The sequence below is a fragment of the Anomaloglossus baeobatrachus genome, chromosome 6, assembly GCF_048569485.1.
Source record: "Anomaloglossus baeobatrachus isolate aAnoBae1 chromosome 6, aAnoBae1.hap1, whole genome shotgun sequence".
Lineage (NCBI taxonomy): Eukaryota > Metazoa > Chordata > Amphibia > Anura > Aromobatidae > Anomaloglossus > Anomaloglossus baeobatrachus.
This window is the reverse complement of record NC_134358.1, coordinates 388,045,505-388,059,977: the sequence shown is the minus strand read 5'-3', so window position 1 is coordinate 388,059,977 and position 14,473 is coordinate 388,045,505.

Sequence of the window (14,473 nt, the reverse complement as noted above, 5' to 3'; positions counted from 1 at the left end):
GCTGCCAGCGATGGCTCCTGCTCACTGTAGCTGTAAAAAGCCCTGCTTTTTGCTGCTAGAACCGTTCTCGAACGTATCTAGAACTATCGAGCTTTTAGCAAAAAGCTCGAGTTCTAGTTCGATCTCGAACAGCCCAAAAATCACTCGAGCCGCGAACTGGAGAACCACGAACCACGAACCGCGCTCAACTCTAATAACCACCACTCACTGTGTCTGAACACAGGAAGCTGAGCTGACAGCCGCTCTGTGCATGCGGCAGCGTCTATTGTGAAGGAGAGGGCCACAGGGGATCAACGCTGCACAGGTACCGTGGGACACCGGGGAACACCGGTGGAGTTATAGGGGGTGACTGGCAGGGCCTGGGGAGGAGTTTTCTGTCGCATGTGTCATGGCACATGCGACAGAAATCAGAGGAGTAGGGTGAATGCGGCCGGCGCACTGCTCTGCGCGCGGCCATCTTGGATTTCCGGGAGGGGGTCAGGGGGGCACTTTGGCGACACCGGGGGACCGGAGGGGACCGGGGAGGAGATTTATCATGTTTGTTCATGCCAGATGGGAGATAAATAATTTTTTACCGGCGCTGTCATTTACTGTAACGTGATCATCGGTATACGGTGTATACCGGTGATCACGTAAGCGGGGACCGGAAAAAACAGCCTAAATCATGATCTCCAAGGTCTCAGCTACCCCCTGAAACCCCAGAGATTTTCTGACGCTGGGGGGCGCTATTCACTTATTTCTGCCTGCTGTTTATAAACGGCAGATCAGAATAAGGCTACATTCACATGACCGATCCGTTTTTGCGGTCTGCAAAAAACGGTTCTTTTTCTTTACAGGTGCATCCGTGTGGCATCCGTTTCTGTTCCATATATGGTCCGTATGTCATCCGTGTGCCTTCCGTTTGTTTGCGTACTGCAAAAAAACTGAAGGAGGGAAAATACATAAATTTACCCAGGATCTGTGATGCCCTGGACCCCCAGGGGTCACAGGTAACAACACACAACACCACATACACCCCCACCCCAGTGAGGCACCAGCAGCCAACAAGTCCTGACCGCCTCCCTCAGGTCTAGCAAGGCACACCAGGTGGGCGGAGCCAGGCGGATAGGCACGCCCTCCGAGGAGTCTGCCGGCCTGAGGCAGGGAAAGGTCAAGTGAGTCGAGTGGGGAGAGGAGTAGTGAGAGAAGTAATAGTGGCGAGCTGAGAGTCAGGGGCCTAGGACGGAGCCTAGGACCCCTTGGAACGGTCAGGCAGGCAGACGGTGGTGGCCATCTGCAGGAGTCCAGTCAGGGACTGAACTGCGGAACCGTAGGGATCGAGAAGAGGGTGGTGACCCTTCGGACCCGAACCGGGGAGCTAACAAGTCAACCGGAGCACCAGGCAGGGTACTGAGACCCTGTTCTAGCCCAGAAGCAACCGGGCTCAGACAAATCTACTGATTTCGGTATGGACCTCAGGGGTTCATTCCCACCCAAAGTCCCGATAGACGGCAACAGCCCACCGATTCCAGATAAGAGCCACCGCCAAGGGCCAGAGATCCAAAGGGCCAGCACCTGCGGGCAAAAGGGCTCCTCTGGCACCCAAAAGCCAGGGAGCGGCCTACCGTTGCTGAAGCATAGGAGTCACTATAGCAAATTTAAAGGTGCAGGAGAAAGGCGACATCACCAACCTCACTGGGGACACACGCAGCCGGCTGCGGGCACCGATCTACACCGAACTTGGTTTACCATTGACTCTGTGTGGTTTAATCGTGAGTACACCAGTGCCATCAGGCACCGCGCTGCAAGCGAGCCCCTGCTAGAGCGCTCTGGTGATTTTCTAGTGCTTGTACACTTCATATCATTCTTTTCTGTCATTATAATGGCAGTAAGACACATAATGTCCCACTCTCCTGCATTTTGTAATTTTGCACCTTTTGGTGCCTTTCATGTGGCACTAAGGGGTGCTTAGCCTTGTATTTAGCCAAAAAAATGAAAAAAAAAAAAATGACGTGGGGTTCCCCCTATTTTTGTAGCCAGCTAGGGTAAAGCAGACGGCTGCAGCCTGCAGACCACAGCTGGCAGCTTCACCTTGGCTGGTAATCCAAAACTGAGGGCACCTCACGCTGTTATTTTAAATTAAATAAATAATTTTTTAAAAAAAACACGTGGGGGTCCCCCCAAAATTGGACCACCAGCCAAGGTAAAGCAGACAGCTGGGGTCTGATATTCTCAGACTAGGGAGGTCCATGGTTATTGGACTCTCCCCAGCCTAAAAATAGCAGGCTGCAGCCGCCCCAGAAGTGGCGCATCCATTAGATGTGCCAATCCTGGTGCGTCGCCCCAGCTCATCCCGTGCCCTGGTGCGGTGGCAATCGGGGTAATATATGGGATTAATACCAGATGTGTAATGTCACCTGGCATCAAGCCCTGGGGTTAGTGATGTCACGCGTCTATCAGATACCCGACATCACCAACCCAGTCAGTAATAAAAAAATAGACGACAAACACATTTTTATTTGAAAAAACACTGCCCAATACATTCCCTCTTTAACCAATTTATTAGAAAGAAAAACAAATCTAGGTCTGCTGTAATCCAAGGCATTCCCATGACGATCCACACTGTCCCAGTCAATGAAGAGCAGGATGTTCCCCATTGGCTGGGAGAGCAATGCAGTGACCTGAGCTAACATCAATAGATCAGCCCAGGTCACTGCAGGGGATGACAAGTGCTGCTGTCAGCAAGGTACATTACCTGCGCTGATCTCCTGTACTGCTGACAGCACCTGTCACTGACTTCAATGACCTTCACAGCCAAGTATCGCGAGAGGCCCGTGACGTCACCGCTAGCCACAGTCTTGAATCGGAAGCGAGAGAAGGTGATGTGACAAGCGGCGGCCATGGAGGACAGTGATAACGCTGAGATCAGGAGGGCGGGACTTCATCACCGCAGGTAAGCCGAGCAGGGCCATGTGTGCCGAGTGTGAGGTGGGCGGAGCCTAGCGGGGTAATGTGTGCAGAGTGCCAGGTGGGCGGAGCCTAGCGGGACCATGTGTCCAGAGTGCCAGGTGGGCGGAGCTTAGCGGGACCATGTGTGCATAGTGCCAGGTGGGCGGAGGTTAGCGGGACCATGTGTGCAGAGTGCCAGGTGGGTGGAGCATAGCGGGGTAATGTGTGCAGAGTGCCAGGTGGGCGGAGCCTAGCGGGCCATGTGTGCACAGTGCCAGGTGGGTGGAGCCTAGCAGGGCTATGTGTGCGGGCGGCGGAGTGCGAAGTGGGTGGAGCCTATCGGGACCATGTGGCGCTGAGGACGTCAGTGTCGTGGACTGCAAGGCTGGGGAAAGGTGAGTGTGAGTGTACAGTCAGGGCCAGAAATATTTGGACAGTGACACAAGTTTTGTTATTTTAGCTGTTTACCAAAACATGTTCAGAAATACAATTATATATATAATATAGGATGAAAGTGCACACTCCCAGCTGCAATATGAGAGTTTTCACATCCAAATCGGAGAAAGGGTTTAGGAATCATAGCTCTGTAATGCATAGCCTCCTCTTTTTCAAGGGACCAAAAGTAATTGGACAAGGGACTCTAAGGGCTGCAATTAACTCTGAAGGCGTCTCCCTCGTTAACCTGTAATCAATGAAGTAGTTAAAAGGTCTGGGGTTGATTACAGGTGTGTGGTTTTGCATTTGGAAGCTGTTGCTGTGACCAGACAACATGCGGTCTAAGGAACTCTCAATTGAGGTGAAGCAGAACATCCTGAGGCTGAAAAAAAAAGAAAAAATCCATCAGAGAGATAGCAGACATGCTTGGAGTAGCAAAATCAACAGTCGGGTACATTCTGAGAAAAAAGGAATTGACTGGTGAGCTTGGGAACTCAAAAAGGCCTGGGTGTCCACGGATGAGAACAGTGGTGGATGATCGCCGCATACTTTCTTTGGTGAAGAAGAACCCGTTCACAACATCAACTGAAGTCCAGAACACTCTCAGTGAAGTAGGTGTATCTGTCTCTAAGTCAACAGTAAAGAGAAGACTCCATGAAAGTAAATACAAAGGGTTCACATCTAGATGCAAACCATTCATCAATTTCAAAAATAGACAGGCCAGAGTTAAATTTGCTGAAAAACACCTCATGAAGCCAGCTCAGTTCTGGAAAAGTATTCTATGGACAGATGAGACAAAGATCAACCTGTACCAGAATGATGGGAAGAAAAAAGTTTGGAGAAGAAAGGGAACGGCACATGATCCAAGGCACACCACATCCTCTGTAAAACATGGTGGAGGCAACGTGATGGCATCGGCATGCATGGCTTTCAATGGCACTGGGTCACTTGTGTTTATTGATGACATAACAGCAGACAAGAGTAGCCGGATGAATTTTGAAGTGTACCGGGATATACTTTCAGCCCAGATTCAGCCAAATGCCGCAAAGTTGATCGGACGGCGCTTCATAGTACAGATGGACAATGACCCCAAGCATACAGCCAAAGCTACCCAGGAGTTCATGAGTGCAAAAAAGTGGAACATTCTGCAATGGCCAAGTCAATCACCAGATCTTAACTCAATTGAGCATGCATTTCACTTGCTCAAATCCAGACTTAAGACGGAAAGACCCACAAACAAGCAAGACCTGAAGGCTGCGGCTGTAAAGGCCTGGCAAAGCATTAAGAAGGAGGAAACCCAGCGTTTGGTGATGTCCATGGGTTCCAGACTTAAGGCAGTGATTGCCTCCAAAGGATTCGCAACAAAATATTGAAAATAAAAATATTTTGTTTGGGTTTGGTGTATTTGTCCAATTACTTTTGACCTCCTAAAATGTGGAGTGTTTGTAAAGAAATGTGTACAATTCCTACAATTTCTATCAGATATTTTTGTTCAAACTTTCAAATTAAACGTTACAATCTGCACTTGAATTCTGTTGTAGAGATTTCATTTCAAATCCAATGTGGTGGCATGCAGAGTGTCACGCTCCCCGGGTCCCCTGTGCTGCCCTCCGGCTCACCTGTCACGCTCCCCGCTCTCCAGCACCCCTTGCCAGCACGTCCCCAGCGTCCTGGTCCCCGCACCCGGCGTCCGTCGGCTTCACAGCCCCATCCTGGCCCTGCTGCTTCCTCCTCGCAGCTTCCTGCTCTGGCTTCTGGCACTCGGGCAGCGCGCATGCGCATTAGGGCGCGCGCGCGGTCATTGACCCTTTCTTAAAGGGCCAGCGTCCATTAACAGGAAATGATGCAAAACAGGTACAGGGTATAAAGGGGGTTTATGTCCAAGGGGGCGTGGCCTGATCTTCGTGTTTCTTAAGCTAGGAGTCAGGTCTCCTGGTGTATATGTGTATATACTCACCTATCTCTCTTGTAGAGCCGTGCCTGCCTCGCCATCCGGTCCAGACCGAATCCCGAACCCCGAACGCAGTCCATCTGCCATCCTGACAGTCCGTACCATCTCGGATCCCTGCGGTGGCCTGTCATCTCGCTCCAAAGGTTCCGGACCCCGCCTGACATCTTCTCGGCTTCCGAACCTGAGCTGCGTCACCCGGACTACCACCAGTGACTCCGTAGTCCCAGGGACTTCTCCGTTATACTCCTGTGCACGGACTGTTCTGCTGCCTATAGTGCTCCAGCTACCGGACCCCTTACCACCATCTAGGAGTTCGGCCCAGTGGATCCACCTCCTGGGTCTGCCCGTCCACCTGGCCCTGACAGTAAGATCAGGCCATGGATCCCGCTGCAGCACTAGCAGCCGTACAGGAGGAACTCCAACGCCAGCGAGAGACTCAGACCCGCATGCTGCAATTTATGTCTTCTGTGGACGCCCGCCTGAACACGCTACAAGCGGCAGTCACGGCTTCAGCATCCCGGGCCTCCACTAGTCAAGCCACGGCTCCAGCTCCCGTGGCGACTTCGTCAGATACTTCCAGACTTCGTTTGGCCTCACCACCCCGGTACGCCGGAGACCCCAGGACCTGCAGGGGATTCTTAAACCAATGCTCCCTCCATTTCACGCAGCTGCCACATTTGTTTGCCTCTGATCAAGCCAAGGTCGCCTTCATCATGTCCCATCTAGAGGGTGAGGCACTGGCGTGGATGAACCCCTTGTGGGAGAAGGGGGATCCTGTGACCACGAACATCCAGGACTTCCTGCAGGCATTCCGTGGCACCTTTGATGAGCCCGGACGCGCCTCCGCGTCTGCTTCGTCTCTTCTCCGGTTGCGTCAGGGGACTCTGACGGTGGGCCAATACGCAATCCGGTTTCGCACCTTGGCTTCGGAACTCGGGTGGAACAACGAGGCCTTAACCGCCGCCTTCTGGGAAGGACTCTCGGGGCGAATTAAAGATGAGCTGGCGGGTCGTGACGTACCGACCACCCTGGATGCCCTGATTACCCTAGCGACTCGAGTGGACATCCGCTTTCAGGAGCGATCCAAGGAAGTGTCCCGTGAGAGACGTCCGGTACGGCATTCCTCTCCTCCGCAGAAGCCCTCCGTACTTCAGTCGTCAACAGCTGGGGCCCCCGTCCACGAGCCCATGCAGAGCGACAGAGTGCGGCAGTCTGAACAACGTAGAGCTTAGCGGCTCGCCAAGGGCCTCTGCTTTTACTGCGGAGAGGACACACACCTGCTACGCTCCTGTCCTGAGAGGCCGGGAAACTCCAAAGCCTAGGGTTGGTAGGAGAGGCCACCCTAGGTGCTGGGACTCTCTCAGACCCGGTTACATGGACTGTGCAAGTGACAACGGGAGAGACGCGGTTCACGGCTGAGGCATACCTCGATTCCGGGGCAGCAGGCAATTTCATCCAGCAGGCCACGGTGGACAAGTACCATGTGCCTGTTACTCCTCTTGACAAGCCCCTCGTGATTGCCTCTGTGGATGGGAGACCCCTCTCTGACACCATCTCCTGGATCACCAAGCCGGTGGAACTGCGTATCGGTGCCCTGCACACCGAGAACATCGCTCTCTACGTCCTCCCACACATGTCCCATCAAATCCTGCTGGGACTTCCCTGGTTGCGGACACACGAACCATCAGTCAGCTGGGGCACTGGCGAAATCACCCGATGGGGCTCTTCGTGCCATGAGAAGTGCCTGAAGACCATACAACCCATCCGACGACCTCCGCTTCCAGAGAACCTACCGGGGCTGCCCTCGGCCTATTGGTCCTTTGCAGACGTCTTTGATAAAAAGGAATCCGAGGTACTTCCGCCACATCGTCCCTACGATTGTGCCATCGACCTGCTCCCTGGAACTACACCACCTCGAGGACGGATATATCCATTGTCTCCAGCCGAAACAAGGGCCATGTCTACTTACATCACAGAGAGCCTGGCAAGGGGATTCATCCGGAGATCCTCCTCTCCTGCTGGAGCAGGTTTCTTCTTTGTCAAGAAGAAAGAGGGCGACTTACGCCCATGCATAGACTACCGGGGTTTGAATCAAATCACCGTAAAAAACAAGTACCCTCTGCCGCTCATCCCTGAATTGTTTGACCGGCTTAGAGGAGCTCGTGGGTTCACCAAGCTGGATCTTCGGGGTGCTTACAATCTGGTCCGCATCCGCTCTGGGGACGAATGGAAGACCGCGTTCAACACTCGCGATGGGCACTATGAATACTGCGTGATGCCCTTCGGCCTGTGTAACGCCCCAGCCGTCTTTCAAGAACTGGTGAACGACGTCTTCCGGGACCTTCTTTACGTCTGTGTGGTAGTATATCTGGATGACATCCTTGTCTTCTCTCCGGACCTCCAGACCCACAGAGAGAACGTGCAGCTGGTTCTACAAAGACTGAGAGAGAATCGTCTGTACGCGAAGTATGAGAAGTGTGTCTTTGAGCAGTCCTCTCTCCCCTTCCTGGGGTACATCATCTCTGATACCGGACTGCAGATGGATCCAAAGAAGGTCTCCTCCATTCTCAACTGGCCTCCTCCTTCTGGACTAAAGGCAATCCAACGCTTCCTGGGATTCGCCAACTACTACCGCCAGTTCATCCCTCACTTCTCGGCTCTGACTGCTCCTCTCTCCGCTTTGACCAAGAAAGAGGCTAATCCAAAGGACTGGTCACCTGCGGCCGACGCCGCGTTTGGCTCGCTGAAGCGGGCATTTGCCTCCTCTCCTGTACTTCACCGTCCGGAGTTAAACCGCCAGTTCACCTTGGAGGTGGATGCCTCCTCCTCAGGAGCCGGAGCAGTGCTCATGCAGAAATCCTCCTCCGGGAAGATGGTGACTTGCGGATTCTTCTCCAAGAGCTTCTCAGCGCCTGAACGCAACTACACCATCGGTGACCGAGAGCTCTTGGCAGTCAAACTGGCTCTGGAGGAATGGCGCTACCTTCTGGAAGGAGCAGTGTACCCCGTTATCATTTACACGGACCACAAGAACCTGGAATACCTGCGGTCTGCTCAGCGACTGAACCCACGGCAAGCCAGGTGGTCCTTATTCTTTGCCAGGTTTGATTTTCAGCTCCATTTCCGACCCGCGGACAAGAATGTACGCGCTGATGCCTTGTCCAGGTCTTTCATGCCCATAGAGCAGGAGGAGGAGACTACCCAACCCATCATCTGTCCTAGCAAAATCGTTCCAGTGGCTCCTGTCACCCTGGCCCAGATACCGCCCGGGAAGACCTATGTCTCTGAGACAGACAGGCAAAAAGTGTTACACTGGGGTCATGCCTCGAAAACAGCCGGTCATGCTGGTCAGAAGAGAACATGGGGTGCGATTGTACGCCATTACTGGTGGCCATCTCTTCGCACGGACGTCGCTGCTTTTGTCTCTGCCTGCTCCTCTTGTGCCAGGAACAAGACGCCCAAACACCTGCCATATGGCCGTCTTCTGCCCCTGCCGATACCTTCAGTTCTGTGGCAACACATAGCGATGGACTTTATTACAGACTTGCCATTGTCCTCCGGACACACAGTCATATGGGTCGTGGTGGATCGATTCTCTAAAATGGCTCATTTCGTCCCTATGGCTGGATTGCCCTCTGCTCAGGAACTCGCGGACGCCTACATACATCACATCTTCCGCTTGCATGGCTTTCCATCTCACATCGTATCCGATAGAGGAACTCAGTTCACCTCCCGCTTCTGGAGGGCTCTCTGCAACCATCTGGGAGTGACTCTGGACTTTTCATCTGCATACCATCCTCAGTCTAATGGCCAAGTGGAGAGGGTCAATCAAATATTGACCTCTTTCTTACGTCACTATGTCAACGCCCATCATGACGATTGGTCCACGCTTCTTCCTTGGGCTGAATTCTCCCATAACCACCACATCCGTGAGTCGTCCTCCAGCTCTCCCTTCCATGTCGTTTACGGACTTCAGCCCTCCGTCCCATTGCCTGTATCCCCTTCTTCGGATGTCCCTGCTGCTGATACTGTAGCCCGTGACTTTGCAACCATTTGGGACTCTGTCAAGGCGTCCCTTGGGCGTGCTTCCCTGCGGATGAAAAGACACGCAGACAAGAGACGTCTGGACCCTCCGTGTTTCTCTCCTGGAGATCTAGTCTGGCTTGCATCCAAGTACGTCCGATTGAAGATACCATCCTACAAGCTGGGTCCTCGCTACATCGGGCCGTTTAAAGTCCTCAACAAGATCAATGAGGTCTCCTACAAGCTACAGCTCCCGGCCACGATGAGGATACCCAACTCATTCCACGTCTCCCTGCTCAAGCCGGTTGTCCTGGGTCCCTTCTCCGCTGCTGCCAGTTCGGCTCCTCCACCTATTGCCGATGACGACATCTATGCGGTAAGGGATATCGTGGCCATGAAGACCGTACGGGGTCGACAGTTCTTCCTGGTGGACTGGGCAGGGTATGGTCCTGAGGATAGGTCCTGGGAGCCCCGGGAGAATGTGGGTACTCCGCTGATCCGTGCCTTCCTGTCCCGGTTGCGGGGAGGGGGGCGTGGGGGGGGTACTGTCACGCTCCCCGGGTCCCCTGTGCTGCCCTCCGGCTCACCTGTCACGCTCCCCGCTCTCCAGCACCCCTTGCCAGCACGTCCCCAGCGTCCTGGTCCCCGCACCCGGCATCCGTCGGCTTCACAGCCCCATCCTGGCCCTGCTGCTTCCTCCTCGCAGCTTCCTGCTCTGGCTTCTGGCACTCGGGCAGCGCGCATGCGCATTAGGGCGCGCGCGCGGTCATTGACCCTTTCTTAAAGGGCCAGCGTCCATTAACAGGAAATGATGCAAAACAGGTACAGGGTATAAAGGGGGTTTATGTCCAAGGGGGCGGGGCCTGATCTTCGTGTTTCTTAAGCTAGGAGTCAGATCTCCTGGTGTATATGTGTATATACTCACCTATCTCTCTTGTAGAGCCGTGCCTGCCTCGCCATCCGGTCCAGACCGAATCCCGAACCCCGAACGCAGTCCATCTGCCATCCTGACAGTCCGTACCATCTCGGATCCCTGCGGTGACCTGTCATCTCGCTCCAAAGGTTCCGGACCCCGCCTGACATCTTCTCGGCTTCCGAACCTGAGCTGCGTCACCCGGACTACCACCAGTGACTCCGTAGTCCCAGGGACTTCTCCGTTATACTCCTGTGCACGGACTGTTCTGCTGCCTATAGTGCTCCAGCTACCGGACCCCTTACCACCATCTAGGAGTTCGGCCCAGTGGATCCACCTCCTGGGTCTGCCCGTCCACCTGGCCCTGACACAGAGCCCAACTCGCGAAAATTGTGTCACTGTCCAAATATTTCTGGACCTAACTGTATTTGAGTGTGTGTGTGTACATGCCGCATGCAGGAGGGGGTGGAGCGAGCCTAGCGGGGAAGTGTCGGCTTCCTGCACACGTCACTTGGATACATATTGGGTTACTAACCAAAGCACTTTGCTTGGATACCCGATGTTTATCTTGGTTACCAGCTTACCGCCGGCTGCCAGCGATTGCACACTATAGCTGTAAAAAGTTACGCTTTTGCTGCTAGAACCATTCTCGAACGTAACTAGAACTATCGAGCTTTAGCAAAAGCTCGAGTTCTAGTTCGATCCAGAACAGCCCCCAAAATCACTCGAACCGCGAACTGGAGAACCGCGAACTGCGAACCGCTCTCAACTCTAATTAACACAAGCACTCTTCAAATCCTGAAGATTCCATGTGCTCCTTTTACAAACTCTGATCTATAGTTCCTTCCATAAATCTTCTACTGGAATCAGTTCAGGTGATTGGCTGAGCCATTCTAGCAGCTTTGTTTTCTTTCTCTCAAACTAATTGAGAGTTTCCCTGGGCTGTCTGTTTTGGGTCATTGTCTTGTTGAAATGTCCACCCTCATTTTATCTTCATCATTCTGGCAGATGGCAGCAGAATTTTATCAAGAATCGCTTGAAACATTTGTCAATTCATCCATTCTTCAATTATGTGAAATTTGCCAGTGCCATATGCTGAAAAACAGCCCCATGATGTTCCTACCTCCAAACTTCACTGTTGTTGTACTGTTTTGGGGGTGACATGCAGTACCTTTTGGCCTCCAAACATGGTGTGTATTATGGCAATCAAAGAGTTCAATTTTGGTCTCAATTGACCAGTCTATAAATTTCCAGTATTTTCCCCTCACCCATGACAGCACCACGTGAGAGAGGGATCCGCCCAGCGAGGACAGGAAACCATTCTGAAATAAAAGGGCGGTACCTCTCCCTTTCGTCAGTTGGTTTCCTGTCCTTGATGGGAGACCTTGTTCTGGAATACGGCGGTTGAAGTAAGAAGTTTGAAGTACAGAAGCTGTATTTACCCAGCCCCGTCCGGTGTCCGGAAAAGCAGGGTGAGTCCTGCGGTGCCGTTCTTTGGGGCCGGAAGCGCCGTCCACCAGCCCTTAGGGAACCTGGTGTCCGTGCGGGGGTGTGCTGCAGGGCCCATCAGGGGTTCCGGACCGCCGCTCCGTCCTCCCCCCTTGCGCTCCCCTGCTGCCTAGGACTTCCGAATGTGGCGCACTCTGGGACGCGCGCAAGGCATGCAGGGTACAGGAGGCGTGCTTGCGTGACGTCTCCTAAAGAGGATGGCGGCGCCCATGCAGCAGCAGCGGCGGTGTTTCAGGGTAGACGCCGGCCGTCTGGACACTGCTGGGCGCATTGAAATGGGGGGGTACCTTATGGGACCGGATGGTGGAGGAGCAGCACGGGTGCTCGTGCCTACATCCCAGGATGGCTTCAGAAAGGCAGCAGCACTCTGTGGAGCACCGGCAGCATAGCCGTATGAACAGTCACCATTCTAAGTGAAACAGACCTGCCCAGCCTCAATAGCCAGAATGGCAAATCCTCTTGTGGCTCCATGACTGCTGCGGGACCTGTGGATGTTCCGACGAAGCCTCCAGGACCGGTACACTTGATCTCCTGTGGTGGGTGAGTGATCTTCATGAATGTCATCTGCATCATTAGGTGGCTCCTAAAATCCATACGGAGTGTCCCCTGTGCAGAGAGCCGATATGGCCTGCGGGCCGTGTGTCAGAGACCCCTTGTGTGGGGCATAGATTTTAATGTTTCTGCTTCGATCTATGGATTGCTGCATGCGAGTTGCAAATTTGTATATGTTGTGAGGTAGCGACCACCAATATGGTAAATGGTCGCTATATGTCGCAGTGGAGACGGTTGCTGCGATATTAACCTGAAGAGGTTGCTATGGGACTTGTAGTTCCACAACGGCTTCTTGCTGCAACTAAGGGCCAGGTTCCCTTTAATAAGCCCAGTGTGCTGTGCAGGTGTGGAGAATCAGACCTCCACCTGTGGGTGTGTCCGGTCTGATTAGGAGACTCAGAGTGTGAGAGCAGAGCAGGGAGCTCTGGCTGTATCAGCCTGTGTGGAGGCTGAACGCGGGGCTCTGGAATTCAGTCTGGGTTTAGACTGGAAGTAGTGTGCAAGCCAGGCTGGTTAGTGCTGTGGCTGCTGGACCAAAGCTTTCCTTGAGTGGAGAGACAGACAGGAGTCTGCAGAGTGTCTCTGGGTTCTTGGAAGGACCCACAGCAAGTGTTGTTCCCTGGCAGGAGCCAGTGTGTACAGGCTCCACACTTCCAATAGAGACCGTATTGGACTGGAAGCCCATGGTATGTGATTGTGCTATGTTTTTGCCTTAAGCCAGGAGAGGCCTGTTATGTTTAATATTTGCCGTTTATGACAAGTTTTTCATAAACGGCTGGAATTTTTTATGAAGATACTGTGTCGTCCTGTGGCCTTGCCTATGCCTACCTGAGCTAATCCTCACAAGGTATTGCTCTATGGTTGGTAGCAGCCCCTTCCTTTGTGACAATTCAGCAGGGGCAGCCTCCACGGTTGGCAACAACACCCCTATGACATACAGCATAAGTTGGGGTCCATGCCTACAGATTGACATGTACACAGTGACAGCTCTGTCTTAACAGCTGTCACTAACAGTGGGGGCTTGTTACTGTCAGTTACGGCACTCACTCTCCAGGTCCCATATGCACGCTCCTGTATGCACGCACTTGTGGGAAACATCAGCAGGAATTCTGAAGCCGGCTATTGCCAAATCCCTGCACGGCCCGTGATTTTCAGGATCTGACTACAAACTATTGTAGATCAGCTGATGGATAAAACTCCTCGGGAGTATATCTTTTTCTAAACTTACCACTGCTGCAGGGAGCAGCGGCTTTCTTGCAGAGTCGTCAGCCGATGCTATCAGGCTGGGAGCCCGTTGTGCAGGATTGTCTAATCTGGCCGGAAGGGCTGTCCCATATGCCTGCAAACCAAGCATGAATTATGTTCAGGGCCGTATGTCGCTCTGCTCCTATTGGTAAACAGCTGGAAGATGCGTTGGAGCCCGTATCCGATGCCAAGCAGCCCTTCAAAAGGTTATCCCTTTTGTTCCAGCAGAGTAGATACTCAAGGTGTCAGAATAGGCCCTGGGGGCACTCTGCCATGCCATCATGTCTCTGAGACACGCTATATCCCTGTGGGGCACTATGATATTGTGCTTACATGGGGCCTGTTCAACTCCAGGGCTCTGCAATGGCAAATCCTGTCTGCCAAACAAACAAAAAAAAAAAACAAAAATACAAAACAAAAGGAAAGCCCTTAGGAAGATATTTCGAAGGGGACGTCATTCTCTCCTTGCCAGTCAAGACTTCCCTGCTTTGGTGGACGTCCATAGGCAACCTGTCTGTGGGGTTCCTGGCTACCTCGGCATCTGAAGGTGGTCACTGCTGATGCCAGCCAGTACGGCTGGGGCTGCTCGCCTCTCGGTGCAGATATCCCTGGGCTGGTGGTCAGCGCAAGAAGCAGCACAGCCTTCATGCCTCCTGACGCTAGGGTCTGAAGAACGAGCACTAATTTCCCTTTGCCCCCCCCCCCCTCCAGGGTCAGCTCGTTCGGTTGCTGTCGGTCACTCAGTCTACCGTCTCCTTCCTGAAATGCTGGGGGGGGGCCACGATCCCCATCCCTCATTCTGGCATCTTACGGTCTTACTGGGCGGGACAGAATCCCCCCTCGGCTCTACACTTCACTGGATTCTAAATGCCAATGTTTGTTCCATGGTCTCGTGGTAAGCTTGTGGCCTTGGATGT